Source organism: Pongo abelii, chromosome 14 (assembly GCF_028885655.2).
Source record: "Pongo abelii isolate AG06213 chromosome 14, NHGRI_mPonAbe1-v2.0_pri, whole genome shotgun sequence".
Classification (NCBI taxonomy): Eukaryota; Metazoa; Chordata; class Mammalia; order Primates; family Hominidae; genus Pongo; species Pongo abelii.
Genome location: NC_071999.2, coordinates 96,843,470 through 96,859,897, shown reverse-complemented (window position 1 = coordinate 96,859,897; position 16,428 = coordinate 96,843,470). Strand labels below are relative to the sequence as shown.

Below are 16,428 nucleotides of genomic sequence, written 5' to 3'. Positions count from 1 at the left end.
CTCAACTAACATATCAACTACTTTATAAACCATGTAACATGATTAGGCATTTTGAAACTCATTGAATAAACAGAGATAAATAAAATTTTGAAAATAATTATATCTCAGCTGATACAATGATGTTGTAAACATGTTGTTCTCAGTAAACAAAAAAAAATGGAAGAGGGAATAAAAATGCAATCTTTAACAGTCCTCGCTGATAAGAGAAAAATACTAACTGGTAAGAAGACCTTTCCAAAAAGTCAACCAGGAAGTTTTGTCTCCTTCAAGATTAACTCAAAGTTTATGAGCATCCTTCTCTAATGAGAAGCTGCTAGTCTGAATAACAAAAGAAGGCAGTAGTTTATTTTAAAAGGGAGGAGGATTCCTGCTGTGGTTTATTATTCATATTATTTTGATCAACACAGCTACTGTTTATCACTGAAGGGGAAGGAGATTTCTAAAGTGAATTCTCATCCTAGGAGGGGAAAAAAATCCCATTACAATTATCTCACTACTTCCCAGCACTTCCTCATGTCCAGAGGATAAAGAAAGGAAAACAATTTCAAAAGCTTTCAAAGCCAAGCAGATCATCCTGATAATACAGTAGATAGGAGTACTGTAAATTCTCTGAACATCCACCACTTCCAGATAACATTACAGTAGTTTCATTTGAGCAATTTGCCCTTAGGATTAGTTTATTTTTGCATAGATTATTTGAAAAGATTTTCAAGAAATATGCCTCCTTTTAAAAATAGAGATTGATTTGCATTTGCCATACGCACATAGACATTCCAGTGGGAAGGGTACTATGTCACTAAAAAAAATGTTTTTCACTTGACAAAGTTGCTGTTCACATTATTCTTTATTGTTATTTAATTATAAGGCTACTACATCACATTTTTCTTCCGTGTCAAGTAATACATAGATCTAAGGAAATGTATTTCCTCCTCCTATATTGCGTGTCTATATTTTATTTTTCAGTATATTTATCTGGTGTTTATTTCATCATTAGCAGATTCTTAGTTGGATAATGGATCTGACATGTAATTTTAAGTCTGAAAATTAGATAAATTTTAAACATCAGATTTAGGTGGAATATTGAGGTCTTGATTCACAGATACAAACATGTAATTCACTATGAGAGGTAAAAGATAGAAAAATAAACTGAGAAGTGGAATCTACCTAGTGATAATCCTTAATTCAAGGGTCTCTACCGTGTCCTTGACTTGTCAATTTTGTTAATCAACCTCATCTCGAAAAGGGACGCAAACTTAGCTATATCCCATTGGAATTTCAGGATTTAATGTTAATTAATGTCTGACTACAACATACCCAGAAGAAATAAACACTTTAAAAATCAAGCTGTAGGCAAGGTTGCATCTACTCCCCTCACTAGCCAATGCTGTGACCTTAAACAAGTCACATAAACTCTGGGAGCTTCAGTTTCTTCATCACAGCAGGAGAAATTCTAAACTGCCTTAGATGGCATGGTAGGTCCTCATGGACTTTCCCTGACTAATTTGCTCAGCCTTATCTTTTTTCTTCTCCTTCTACTCACGTCCGCACTCCACACATTCACATCTGATACTCCAAGAATACTCAACTACTAGTAGTTCCCAGAAAATGCTCTATTTTCCCATACCTCCTGCCTTCACATGTGCTTCTCTTTGTGCTCAAAATGCTTCCATCTCAGCAGTCATTTTAAATTAGTTCTCTTCACTTTCAGCTTCCCCTGACATGCCCCCTCCTCTGAGAAGATGCAGTGTTCTCTTAGGTGTGGGGTTTCTGCTGGCGATGTGGATACTATACCTTTTTCCTCTGCTTTTCACGACTTTAATGACTTGAACTTTATCAAGGATCTGATTAAGGATGTGCTCTCAAGGGAATGAGCTTTTTCTCCCTCTTCATACATAGAAGATGCTTAACACTTTTATTGAATATGCCTACAAAATGGATGTATTGAATGCATTTGTCCAAAAAAGTAATAAAATTTATTTACCATTGTATATTAAATATTGAATATCAAAGAATATTCTAGAAATGTTTACTGAGAAACCACTATGCACTCGAGCAATTAATAAGTACTAAAAACATAAAGTTGAATAATGCAGAATCCTTGTTCTAGTTGTGCTCATCACCAGAGGTTGAGGCAGGACTGTAAACAGACAAATAAGAGAACAATCCCATGAGTCCTTCTCAGGGATAAGCAGAGTTTCTTGTACTATTCACGGCCAGATGTTAGACAGACTAACACTGCCTAGAAGACATAGGCAGGTTTCAAGAAGCTGGTGAAATTGATCTTGAAGTTTTGGTGAGAGAAAGGAAGAAAGGCCATTTTAGAAGTGAGTGGAATGTGCAAAGGTAAGGAGGCTGGAACTTTCTTTTTTTTTTTTGCGGGGGGAAGACAGCGAGATCAGTGGAGTGGGGCATAACTTGCATGCATGGGGTGAGTTGAGTGGTCAGCGAGTCTACAAATATACATTTGAGACTTGGTTCTACAACTTTGTTGATCACTAGGTGATCTTAAATAAGCTACTTAAATTTTCTAAGCCTCTCTCTTGTTTCTGCAAGACAATACTAAGAACGAATCCGTCAGTGATAGTGATAAGAATAAGTCAACCCTTTTTTCTGGTTTCTCCTCCTTCTAGGAACAAAGATAGTTCTTCCTAGTGACCTTATGGTTGAACCAATTCTGACCAATGATTTGTCAGCAGAAGTCATGAATGTTATGGATAATCCGCAATGTTTAATAGTGGGTGTGAGACAACCTTCTCTCACTTCTCTTTTCCCTCTGACATGTCAAAAACTGAGATGTTGTTTGCTTCCTGAGACTGACCTCTGAGGGGCTACAATTAACAGAGCTTCCCTACCTCCCCGAAGATTTTCTAATTTGAGGAAGAAATAAGCCTTTGTTCTTCTGAGTCAGTAAGGTTTGTGTGGTATTAGTTACCTGAGGATAACCTTGTCTATCCTAGTCTATCCTGTATTCAATCGCGAAAGTTAAATGAAATAAAATATAAGAAAACATTTTATTTGCCAGAAATCACTACATAAATATTTATTGTTATACTCTTAATTATAGTAATTGTCAAAATATTGAAAATTACAATACATTAAAAGGAATATCAGGAATGTTTTCTAATGGGAAAAATTGGAAAGATAATTTAAACATTATTTTTATATAATGTATGTATCAAAAATTCTTTTTGGATAGTTCTTTAAAGATTATTGTCCTCACAGTTGTAAATTATTGTAACATTTGCAGTATTACCACCTTTATTTAAGCTCTGGATCACACCAATTTCATTCCAAAATTAAAACTTTTCATTATCTTAGACATGTACTTATAACTCTATTTTTGCATTAATAAGGGAAACAGTATCAAAATCTCTTGTTAACCAAATATATTCAAAAGTGACTCTGACTTCTGGGTATATTTGTGGTTTTAGTGGTTGACAATTTATTAAAATGAAATGAATTTTATTGATGTCTAGTTTACCAGTTTATTGTGAACTTTAAAAAGCAAAAATAAAGTAAGTAGTGTGCTGGCACACAATAGGACTTAAATGTGTTCCCCTCTATTAAACTAATTATAATTATATTTGATATAAAATGGTCTTTTAAAAATAAGCTAGAAACTAACTTTTGACTAGGAGCTTATAAAAGGGTTATAATTTGTCAAGAAGTCATCAGAGTAAGTTTTGAGTCAGATAAGAAATAGATTTTTAAAATAGCAGTATCTCATAAACTGCTCTATGAGCAGATCAATTATTCTCCAATATGGAATAACTTCTAGAGCTGTAGGAGAAGGTTTGGATATAATGAGGCTTCAGGAGGGAGAAATTATTGAGTTAGTGCTACACCATTCAGGGGACTTGTCTGCAAAGATTTGACTTTCATACCTCAAGCAGCCAAACAAAGTGTGAGTAGTCATTGCCACTGCATAGTGATTTTTGTGCTGTATGTGTGGATCTCTTTATTTTCATTAACTTTTAGGGTCACTACATTTTGAAATTCGGTGGGAGTGAAAGGATCCACTCCCTTTGCCAAGTAACAAATTAGCATCTTACATTGTTTAATAACCATCCAATTGCGAATGTCACCAAACAGTTATTAAACACCAAGTCCCAGGCACAGGAACTTAATGGTGCATGACACAGCTGATTAGATGCTGTTTTTTTTCTGAAAGGGTGATTATTCTTAGAAGGAATATTTCATTACCCTTAATCTGGGTCCAGTTTATGCACCAATAACCTGAAGCCTAATAAGGTGTGTAACCAAACAAACCTCAATATAAATCTATCAGTGTTTGTGTATTATCTTGGCGAACCATCTGTATGATGGAAATGCACTATTCTAAGTTATGTGTCAGAGCTTATTAAAACTCTCATCAATTGCATTGTTGAAATTTTAAAAAGGTTCTACTATTTTAAAGCATAATTTGTATTACCCTTCACTTGAAACAGAGATCTCTGCAGTTTCCAAGCAACACATCTTTTTCAATTACTATTTAGCACTGAATTCTGTCTCTAGATTTTAAATGCACTTCCTTTGTTCAGTATGTGTATATTTAGAATCTTGCCAAAGAGTAAAACTATTGCGTTACTTTGACCGAATCTGATGTATGTCATGTGTTAACCATCTGTAAGCAAGATAAATACATTAGGACATTCAAAACTGAATTACATCAGTTGAACTTACTTTCAGTGAAGGAAGAATTCAATTTAGTTAAACTTCTATTCAGAAAGGATTTATACTGGTTGGAGTTTTCATTTTGTTGAAGAAGAAAATAGAGTAAAATTTCAGAACCCAAATACCATGTTCACCCTTTTAAATTTTCTAAGATAATAACAACTACATAACAAAAATAAAGTTTGCTTTGATTAAGGCAGCTCATAGATATGATGATGACAACAATTATGATAGATATATGTGCTTATCATGTGATTGGTAAGTTTTTGACATATATTAGCTTTGTTAATGCACAAATTAATGCCTAGATTGATAGGCAAGTTGGTTACTAGCATAAGTTGTTTACTAGCATAAGCCTCACTTTAGAGATAGGAAACAGAGAGAGTTTATATGATATTCCCAAGGTCAATAACTTAGTGAGTGTCAGACCCAGTATTTAAACCAAGATAGTCTGATTTGGAACAATGAAATAATAAATTTATATGCCAAAATTAATTGTCATAATTTGTAGCCCTAAAGTTAAATCTAATAATCTCTCAAAATAAATTACCAAATAGTTTCAGCATATCCAAAATTAGTTCTGAGATTTGGAGCAAAAATTGTACAATAATTGCTTTGTTTAAAAAGCAGCTATGATTTCCTAATACACCTTATTGTGGAAGATATTACCAGAAGAAAAATAATATGAGACATATTTTCTTCCACATGAAATGGAATTTCACACCTACTTTCCATATACTCTCAATGTTCCAAGGGCCACTCTTAACCCCTTTCTACAGAAGATACACTGCTGTTTTCATGTTACAGAGTGAATTTTCCCTGGAAAAATAGCAGAAGCAAGGCACAGAAAAGGCTCTACAACCTGGCCATTGTGGCAAACAAGAGATTCTCTATCAACTGGTCCTGGAAAAAACATTGTGGATGGAGTCTCTTTCTCATTGTGGATTTCTCTGTAGGTTTGTATGCTATTGGTATCTGTGAGGCTAGATGAAAAATCAGCTTAATCAAAATCCATCAGTTCATCCTGTATTATACCTTCTATTCATTTGCTTTAACAGATATGAGTTGGCTTTTCCATACACAGACAGTAATTTATAAACTTTTTAGCTTCTATAATAAGTGTGCTGTAACACATTTTGATAAAAATGACACAATCCAGAAGACAAAAATTAGCTTCTGAAAAAATAAGTTTAATGCTTTTGGTGAGTTTCTTTGAGTAAGTAGACAGAATTTGTATATAATAAAATGAGAATCTGCAAGAAATGTAACAGTTTTGATATAATTACCCAGTACAGCAATGTAAACTGCTTAGCAACATCCACTTAGCAGCCAAAAAAAAAAAAAAAAAGAAGAAGAAGAAGAAACAAAGAAAGAAAGAAAAATAGGTTACCATGGATATATAAAAATAGAGCTGCATGGCTAGAAATTTTTTGTGTATTGGTGTTGGGAATAGGTATTCTATGCTCCACTTCGCCGAAGTCCAAAATAAATGGGATAATTCTGAAGTTTTACTTTTGATGCCTTAAAGCCAAGGATGTGGGGGGGCTCATGCCCACCCATAATATAAATATATGTATGCTACTCCATTTCTTGCACTCTTAAAAAGTCATGGATTTTCTACTATATGTTTATAACCTCATGTACATGGAATGAAATTCAAAAGGAATAATTTAAATGATTAGGAATGGTATTCCATGTGTTTTGAGGTAGGACCATGTCTATTTCTTGAAGGCAGAATGGTTTAAATAATCTTTTCATTTTTGGCTACCGCTTTGTGCCCATGGTTAATCTCAGTGTCTGGTACAGAGCAAATAGGGCATCTAATAAAATACTGTTAAATGTGCTGAGCATGGTGGCTCATGCTTGTAATACTAGCACTTTGGGAGGCCAAGGTGGGTGGATCACTTGAGGTCAGGAATACAAAACCAGCCTGGCCAACATGGTGAAACCCCACCCCCAACTCTACTAAAAAAAAAAAAAAAATTAGCTGGGCATCGTGGCGCATGCCTGTGATCCCAGCTACCCAGGAGGCTGAGGCAGGAGAATTGCCTGAACCTTGGAGGTGGAGGTTGCAGTGAGCTGAGATCGTGCCACTGCTCTCCAGCCTGGGCAACAAGAGTGAGGTTCTGTCTCATAAACAAACAAACAAACAAAAAAAACACATTGTCAAATGAAGAAAATAATTCTTAAGGGTCCAGCCAACCAGCATGGTCTGCCTTCATGGTAGCAAGAAGAGACATTAGGAAAACCATTATTAATATGACTATCACTCAGACAATGAAACAATGCTTTATCCTAGCCAAAGCAGGCATACTTCTTCTTGGCAAATGAGAAGGGGTGGCAGATGGCTCTGTGGTGTGTATGTGTGGGTATGTGTTTGGGGAGAGGGCAGTTTGTGGGGAAGGGTGAGCAAAAATAAGGACATCAGCAAAAATCTCCATGAAAAACAATTTTTTGAGTTTGCTTTACTTCCAGATTTACCATCTGTAATCCATTTCCTCTGTCACAGCCAGAGTTAACATAAAATTTATGTTCTGAAACATAAATTTTATCAGTATTCTCTCCTCACATAAGTTTCTTTAATTTGCACTCCGTATTCCTACATTATAAGCATCATCTTTCCCTTTACCACCACCCATGTTACTTATGGTCCAATCATCCTAAAAATGATTATGCTTGTATTGAGAAAAATACATTATTAGAAAACTCTGAAATGTTAAGTATCTAAATCTGTCATCATCAGTATATCTATTTTTAGCAAATTCCCCTCCTATTTACCCAGCGGAAGTGTCTTTTTCAGAAAACATACTCAGTCCCAAAGTACTTTTCTATTCATCTATATGCAATTTCATCTCTTCTTTGCTCCCTTTTCAAGAACTGTATATGCTATCAAATGTGCCCTGTGCTTCCTTGTATCTGCAAACTTTCCCACTTTGGTGCATCCTTCTAGTTATCATTTAAACATAATTTAGTACTTTTCGTAAAAAATTCCTTCCACAGTCCATGTTCTCCTTTTAGCTATGCTTCTCCACTTCTTCTCCTTCCATATACTCCACAACTCAACTTATTCCTGAGTCAATAAGATCGATGTGAATTCTTTTGCTTCAGTCATCAATGTCTTTAATCATGCTGAGGAAAGAACTAGATTCTGTTGACTGCTTCCTCTACCATGAAACAGTTTACTCTCTGGGTTACTGTAATTTTCATTGTTTATTTATACCCCTCTTATCCTTGTTGGTTACCCTTCCTGGATTCTCCATTTCTGTTGAAACTTTAAATACAAAATTTCCTCAGGGTTTTGTCCTATACACTTTTTGATTTTCAAACTATACCATTCTTGTAGAAAGTCTCACAATATCCCATGGAATAAAAAAAATCATATATATGTTGACAAGCTCCAAATTTATAACTCCAGCTGGGACCACATTACCAAGTTCCATGCACATATATCTGACTGCCTATCCAGCATCTGCACTTGTGCAATACTTAAGCATCTCACACACAATCCATCAAATTTGAAAACTTGGTCATACTTTTCCTCCCCTTTCCCTCCTCAACCATCCTTTCTCCAATGTTTCCTTTCTCCATTGATAGCCTCATTGCTCAAGAGTTGTCCTCCATAACTGATTCCTTCCTATATCTAATAAATCACTGAATCTCACTCTTTCTATATGTGATTATTTATCAATTCTGTCTCCTTCTCTCCCTTTCCACTGTAATCACTCCAGGCCAAGCCAATGACAATACTGTACATATGAGTACAGTGGCCTCTAAGTTTGTCTCCAAACATCTTCTCTGACTTTCTTCTAACCTACTGTTCATAGAGATGCTAGAATGATCTTCAGGAAAGAAAAACCCTGCCAATGTAATTGTGCCAGTTCTCCCTTTAATATGCTTTCAGTTCCCACTGGTTTTAAGATGGGATTCAAAGTCTTTCACCTGGCTGAAAAAGGCCATAGCATTTATCACTGCCTAGCTCATAAACTTTATCTTAATCAACTCTTACAAATCTAATTGTTGCCATTTTGGTCTCCATTTCTTTGCTTAAATGAGCATTCACCTTCTCTCCTAAGAATATAGCCATACATATCATTTTGTCAAAAGGCTTTCCCTATCCCTTTCAACCTTGAAAGTTTCTATGCACCTTGCAGGTCTGAGATTAAGTCCTGCCATTCTGGAAATCTATCCATGACTCCCAAGGCTATTTTGGGATATTCTCCATTATAATCTCTTACTGTATTTTACTTTTTCTTCATGTTCATCAGATCAATTGTAATGAAATATAAATTTATGAAATTATCTGTTGAATATGTGTATATCCTTACCAGCTATGAATTCCATGTAACTAGCAACCTTGACTTTATTTTCATCATTCCTTCCCCAGCATCATTTCTGCCATATAATACACACCAAGGAAAAATCTATGAAATGGATGTTGAATAAATTATGCAAGTATTTTACTGAAGCATTTTTTTCCCTTGGCAGGATCTAAAGAATTTAGCAGAAATCAGAAGAACAAGTCAACTGCAGCATTTAGCGGAGTTTTCTTCTGATTTTCAATTTTCTAGCGTTTGGCGTCCCACAGGTTTATAAAGACTTAATATTAGTGAGTTACTAGATTGGTGGCTCTTCCTATTATTTAGTGCACCAAATATCCTATGAGATATTACTTTTGACTTTGAAAATTAGATAAGATAGCAATACCTCATAATACCTACTTTATATCATGATGAACTAGAAGGTGAGGGTAATGTAAATGTTCTTAGTGTGTGTATATATTTAATCTCTTCATTCAAAATTTCAGTGAAATAAAGGCTATTGGTGTCGTTTAAAACATAAAAACAATAACAAAAGGCTGAACAGATGGAACACACAGCAGGGGACAGGAAGACCTACAGTATAATGGTGTTTTACTGTTGCAAAATCATTCAGATGACAATGTTCACAAATGTACAACATTCAGATACAGAGACTCAAATGCATCAGAATCACTTACCTTGAAAAACCGTACTCTTGACATACATAGCAATATGCCTGTGTGAAGATATTTATCAACCACAGTTTTCTGAAAATTGTGGACCGAATAGTAACTTGTACGGAAAGTATATGTTTATACTCAGAGAGACATGATTTAATAGAGCTAGAATGGAGTGGAGTAGAGATTAGGAGGCAATCTTTAAAAAGGTCTTTACTCCTGTAATGTATTTGCCTAAATCAATCTATTCCTCCAAAGAGAGTGTGGAGGAGACAAATACAATGTTCTCCTGGGAGGAGTTGAAGCATTTTGCTCCATTCGTACAGCAATTATAATAACATCATTTGGTTTCAGTTAGAGACTGTTTAAGCACTGCTTAAATATTTGCAATACCAAAAAGCAATTTAAAATGGAAAGACTCTGTTGTATTCAAAATCATTTTTAAAACATAAATTTTTATCAATTTGTAGAATATTTAAATAAATGACTGCATTCTTCCTGATTCCATTAGTGTTTCTTCTCATAAGCTCTGAAACTTAATACACCATCATACACACAGAAGCAGCAGAGCATAGAAGAATGACAAGTACCTACATGCAAATCCTACTTTTAAGAGTGTGAGCAGTCTCCACCGGACACGTCACTTAACATCTCTGAGATAATTATATATACCTTGCAGCAAGGTTATGAAAATTTGAAATAATAAATCTAAATTGACCAATCATGCTTGGCTCATATTGACACAGAATAAATGGTAGATATATTAACTAGAAGGTCAAAAATAATTCTTGTCTATATTTCTGCATATTATTTGTTTTCTGGGGGGCTTTATACACAAATGTGATCTTGCTCACATGGCTTTCAGGGATATCATAGAGTTAGTGCAGTGTCCTTTCCAAGATTTTGAATAAAGGGTGGCTGGGGAATACTCTTGAGAAAGAGCTTTTTCCAAGAAAAGAGAAAATTAAATGTCTAGCACAGGGCAATGAATCATTGATTTTAAGAATAGCTATTTTTAAATAGTGCTCTGCCATTCATAAGCATGTGGCTAGGCAGCAGCTGCAATAAAATTCAAGTACAAACTAAAACAGTTGCATTCGTTTACCAAAATTTCACATATCAATAAGGGTATTAATTGGTCTGTCTTGTTCACTTTGCATTTATAAACAGTACCACGGTCCTTACCATAAAGTTGGCACCTCTCAGTTTGTTTACTAAATGAATATGGGTGTTGAGTAAAATGAAGTTTGGGTACGTAATAATGAATCCAAGATTAAAATGCCATAACAGCAGGATCAAGTTAGTCATTTTCAGCAGTGTTTCCTGGCCTTTGATAAATATTTGTTAAATGGAAATCATAAATACTTATTGTTATCGATTAGACCTAGAGAGACACAGAAGACAACATGCTTCAGTGTGTTTAGAGCCTTCTCAGGACACCTTACCACATGGAGATAGACCATGATAAAACAATAATACTGACCAAGCATGCTCTTTTATTATGCCACGTTGGCTACTGGTATGAGAAATCATAAGCATACTTTAGAGCAATGAAGGTTGGCATTTTCATAGATCAGATGACTTAGGAACTACAGAGATGTCTATTCTTACTATTATTATTAATATGATTCAATTTTCTGCTCAAAATTTGTTGCATAAAACAACATAAGTAACATCTAGGTAACCAATAAAATTGTTCATTTATGTGATGAATTAGAAATTCTGGACCAAGCGTGTTGGCTCATGCCTGTGATCCCAGCACTTTGAGAGGCCGAGACAAGAGGATCACTTGAGCCTAGGAGTTTAAAACCAGCCTGGGCAACATAGTGAGAACGCATCTCTACAAAAAAATAAAACAAATTGTCTGGTGTGGTGACATGTGCCTATAGTCTCAGCTACTCAGAAGGGTGAGGTGAGAGGATCCCTTGAGTCTAGGAGTTTGAGACTGTAGTGAGCTGTGATCATGCCACTGCCCTCCAGCCTGGATGACAGAGTGAGAGTCTGTCTGTAAATATATGTATATGTAAATAAATAAATTCTGGATCAAAAAATTTCAAAGAAGAAGAGATCTGTGTCTATACACTCATTCTTTCACAAAACAACACCATATTATGCTTTTCACTGGTACTCAAAATATATAGAAACAAATTTGTCATCAACTTCTATGTGATTTGGCAAGGGGCGGGATGGCACTAGTGACAGGTGATGTAGGTTGGGTAATGAATAAGAGGCATATGAGCATCAACCATCTTAAGAAAATATTTTCTACCTCTATAAAATAATGGAGAATTATAGAAAAAGAACAGAAATACTTGAGAGAATTGTGGAAGAACAGAGAACACTCCTCAGACAGGAAAATAAAGTAGCAGAAAGGGAGAAGATTAATATTTAAATAGTGCCAGTTTTGTGCTGGGCACTTTACATAGTCTGTAACATATAACTCTCATAAAACTCTCATGAATATTTTAATCCCCAGATCTCTCAAATACAAAAGCTTAATGTCACTGTCTTGTTAACTTCAGAGCTCATGTTCATGCAGCCTCAGCCTGGGCTCTAGAATCTCTGCAGAATTCAAGAAAGGGGCTCACTAAGAAAAGCTGAGATGTGCCTTCTAGTGAAGGGCAGAAGGTAGATTGCAGGCAGAGGAAATCTGGGTCTAAAGTACATAGCAGAGCTTGTCTGCAGGTACATGGAACTGGACACTGAGACTTCTCGTCCAAATCTTAAATGGGACACAAGACGGCTGATGGAGATGATGCCTGGCAAAATAGAATCAGGATATATTCTGATTCTAGGTCTGGGTGTTTGCTGGTGTACAAGCATGGTAACTTTCTGAAGATATACTTATTTGCATACCTTGAATTTATGTGTTTGTCTATGCATACATAAACAGACATCCATACATACAGATACAAAAAATATCTTATTTCAATGTTTACAAAACAAAAAAATCAGTGTCCAGTGTGCACTTTTATAACAAAAGAATCTGGACGTAGCCCAAAGGGAGTCAGAGAGAGCTTTCCCAATGAAATGGCATTTATTAGGCTGTCTTTTGAAAAACAGAATAATCTAGCCATAGTTACATGCAACAGGTAAATAGAAATGAGTACAAAATGGTATAGAGGTCAACGAAGTGTTCACAAATAGACAAGGACATTGAGAGACCAGTTAGATGGTAGTTTCTCTTGCGAGCATAGTTTGTGAGTGCAATAGAGACATTTATTAAAAATATACAAAGTCAATAACTTCTACAAGGCAGCAAATGGTAAAATCTCTCATCTTAAGTTAATATTAGTCATAATGCAACTTTTCACAGAAATACAAGATATTCTTTATGATTAGATTACTTAAAGGGAGGTCCTGCTGTGAGAAAAGTTTTTTTAATTGGCTGTTTTCCTATACTTTGTGAAATGCACTTTTTAAGAACTTGCTCTTTAGCAGTAAAATTGACATTTTTCTATGCTTGCGGAGCATCTATTATAATAAGACACAAGGACTTTGTCAGAGATAGAGCAGATAGCCTGTTGGAGATTTATGTTCAATTTTCTAAACAATTAAATAAGAACAGAATTTTTCAAGCTGGCTCAAGATCTTGTTTCCTCTGATTAAGAACTGGTTGGGAGAGAGAACAAGAATGTGACTAAAGTCTGGACTATTCAATTATTTACAAAATTTACTCCTTTATGGCAATTGTTCTCAAGGCGCCATCTACCAACCGGCAGCTTCAGAATCACCCTGGAACTTATTAGAAATGAAAATTCTTGGGTCTCACCCAGACCTCCTAAATCAGAAACTCTTGGAATGGACTCAGTACTATGTGTTTTCTAAGCCCTCCAGGTGATTCTAGGGATGCTGTTTTGACAACAAATGCAACTGTTCTCTTTAACCTCCCTGTTAATTGGAAATTGCACAAAAGGAGACCATAAGTATCTGTATTAGTCAGGGTTCTCTGGGGAAACAAAATACACACACACATCCACAGAACTCAGAAGAGTACCTGGCACAGAATATTGGCTCTTGTGATTATGGAGGTTGAGAAGTCCCGTGATCTGCCATCTGCAAGCTGCACGGGAAGCCAGGAAGGCAGGTGGAGTAGTCTGAGCCCTGAGAACCAAAAGTGACAGAAGAAGATGGATGTCGCATCTCAAACAGGTAGAGGGAGTGTGGATTTAAACTTTCTCCACATTTGTATTCTATTTAGGCTTTCAAGGGATAGGATGTTGCCTATCCACGTTGGGTAGGGCCATCTGCTTTACTCAGTCCATCAATTCAACTGTTAATCTTTCCAGAAACACCCTTACAGACACATCCAGAAATAATGTTTAATCACATGTCTGGGCACCCCGTGGCTCAGTCATGTTAACACATAAAATTAACCATCACAGTACCTAAGGACCCCTTTAATGCATCTACTCATATCTTAGCATAGCTTTTGTACCTGCTGTCAGCATTCCTCAGCAACCTGTATATTATATCCTTTCTGTAAACACACAAGGTGCAACAATTGCGCAGGTTCACTTTACCTCACTCCAGCATTGCCTCCTCTTTATTCTTCGATTGAGGGCCATCTGGCTTCTAACCCAGAGAGTTTGCTTCACTTAGGTAACCCCAGGGAGTTCCTCATTGGTAAGTGTCAATTTATGGTCTTGAGTTACATGATAGTTTGTTTACTGGCTGTCTCCTATTAGAATTTTATCTCATTAGGAATGTGATTTTTCTCTGTCTTGTTCACTATTGTATTTCCAGCAAATAGAAGAGTAGTTGGCTCAGATTTGTTGCTAAATTCATTTTCTGAATGACTGAACGAAATAACTTTTTCTCCTTACTCCTCTGACTCAACACCTTTGAAGCACTTTGCAAGATTAACAAACTTCAATAAATAACATTCAAAACTATCAAATCCCCACATTTGATTTTGAAGGTATTTCAGTCCCTGGCTTTTTGCATGTGCTTCTCTGTCTTGTTTTTCATTCCCTTGTGCTGGAAATTCTTTTTCTATTTGTTTCTGGGTAAACTCTTTCATTCTTAGTGCACCCTAACATCATAGAGAGGCAGCAAAAGATGGTAATTTAGGAAGACAAACCCTGAAATTGGACCCCTGGCAAATTAACTTTTATAAGCTTTACTTTTCTCATCTGCAAATTGGTATCTTTATATTGTTCATCCTGCAGTATTATTTTGAGAACAAAATGGAATAACATTTGTAAATTACGGCACCTGGCTCTCACTACATTTTTTGTTATTTATTATTGTTTCTCTACAAATGATTGAAATCACTAACCTCCAACTTTTTTTTTTTTTTGGTTTATTTATTTAAGCTTTTTATTTCCATAGTTTTTGGGAAACAGGTGGTATTTGGTTACGTGCATAAGTTCTTTAGTTGTGATTTGTGAGATTTTGGTGCACCCATCACCTGAGTAATATACACTGAACCCAATTTGTAGTCTTTTATCCCTCACCCCTTCCCACCCTTGCCCCCGAGTCCCCAAAGTCCATTTTATCATTCTTATGCCTTTGTATCCTCATAGCTTATCTTCCATTTATGAGTGAGAACATATGATGTTTGGTTTTCCATTCCTGAGTTACTTCACTTAGAATAACAGTCTTGAATTCCATCCAGGTTGCTGCCAATGCTATTAATTTGTTCCTTTTTATGACTGAGTAGTATTTCATCATATATATACCACAGTTTGTTTATCCACTAGTTGATTGATGGACATTTGGGCTTGCTCCACATTTTTGCAATTGCGAGTAGTGCTGGTATAAACATGCTTGTGCAAGTATCTTTTTTGTATAAGGACTTCTTTTCCTCTGGGCAGATACCCAGTAGTGGGACTGCTGGATCAAATGGTTGTTCTACTTTAGTTTTTTAAGGAATCTTCACACTGTTTTCCATAGTGGTTGTAGTAGTTTACATTCCCACCAGCAGTGTAGAAGTGTTCCCTTTTCACCGCATCCACCCCAACGTCTATTATTTTTTGAATTTTTTATGATGGCCATGGTTGCGGGAGTAAGGTGGTATGGCATTGTGGTTTTGATTTGCATTTCCCTGATCATTAGTGATGTTGAGCATGTTTTCATGCTTGTTGGCCACTTGTATATATTCTTTTGAGAATTGTCTATTCATGTCCATAGCCCACTTTTTGATGATATTTTTTGTTTTTTTCTTGCTACTTGTGATGGTTAATACTGAGTGTCAACTTGATTGGATTGAAGGATACAAAGTATTGATCCTGGGTGTGTCTGTGAGGGTGTTGTCAAAGGAGATTAACATTTGAGTCAGTGGGCTGGGAAAGGCAGACCCACCTCTAATCTGGGTGGGTACAATCTAATCAGCTCCAGCCTGGTTAAAAGATAAAGCAGGCAGAAAAATGTGAAAAGAGAGACTGGCTTAGCCCCCTAGCCTACATCTTTCTCCCATGCTGGATGCTTCCTGCCCTCAAACATTGGACTCCAAATTCTTCAGTTTTGGAACTCAGACTGAGTCTTCTTGCTCCTCAGCCTGAAGATGGCCTATTGTGCGACCTTGCGATCATGTTAGTTAATACTTAACAAACTCCCCTTTATATATATTTCATTAGTTCTGTCCTTCTAAAGAACCCTGACTAACACACTACTTATTTGAGAACCTTGTAGATTCTGGATATTAGTTGTTTGTCAGATGTATAGATTGTGAAGATTTTCTCCCACTCTGCATGTTGTCTATTTACTTGGCTGACTGTTCCTTTTGCCGTGCAAAAGTTCTTTTGTTTCATTAAGTCTCACCTATTTATCTTTGT

At 35.9% G+C, this 16,428-nt stretch overlaps 1 long non-coding RNA gene across 4 annotated transcripts in view; it reads left to right on the top strand.

The window, feature by feature from the left end:
- The window catches only part of LOC129049578 (uncharacterized), a 41,153-nt gene extending 35,469 nt beyond the window's left edge, over positions 1 to 5,684 (top strand). For all 4 annotated transcript variants that reach the window (XR_008512789.2, XR_008512787.2, XR_008512790.2 and 1 more), the window contains one exon: positions 5,482 to 5,684. This is a non-coding gene — a long non-coding RNA (uncharacterized LOC129049578). The remainder of the gene's footprint in view (positions 1 to 5,481) is intronic.
- Positions 5,685 to 16,428: the final 10,744 nt, after the last annotated feature.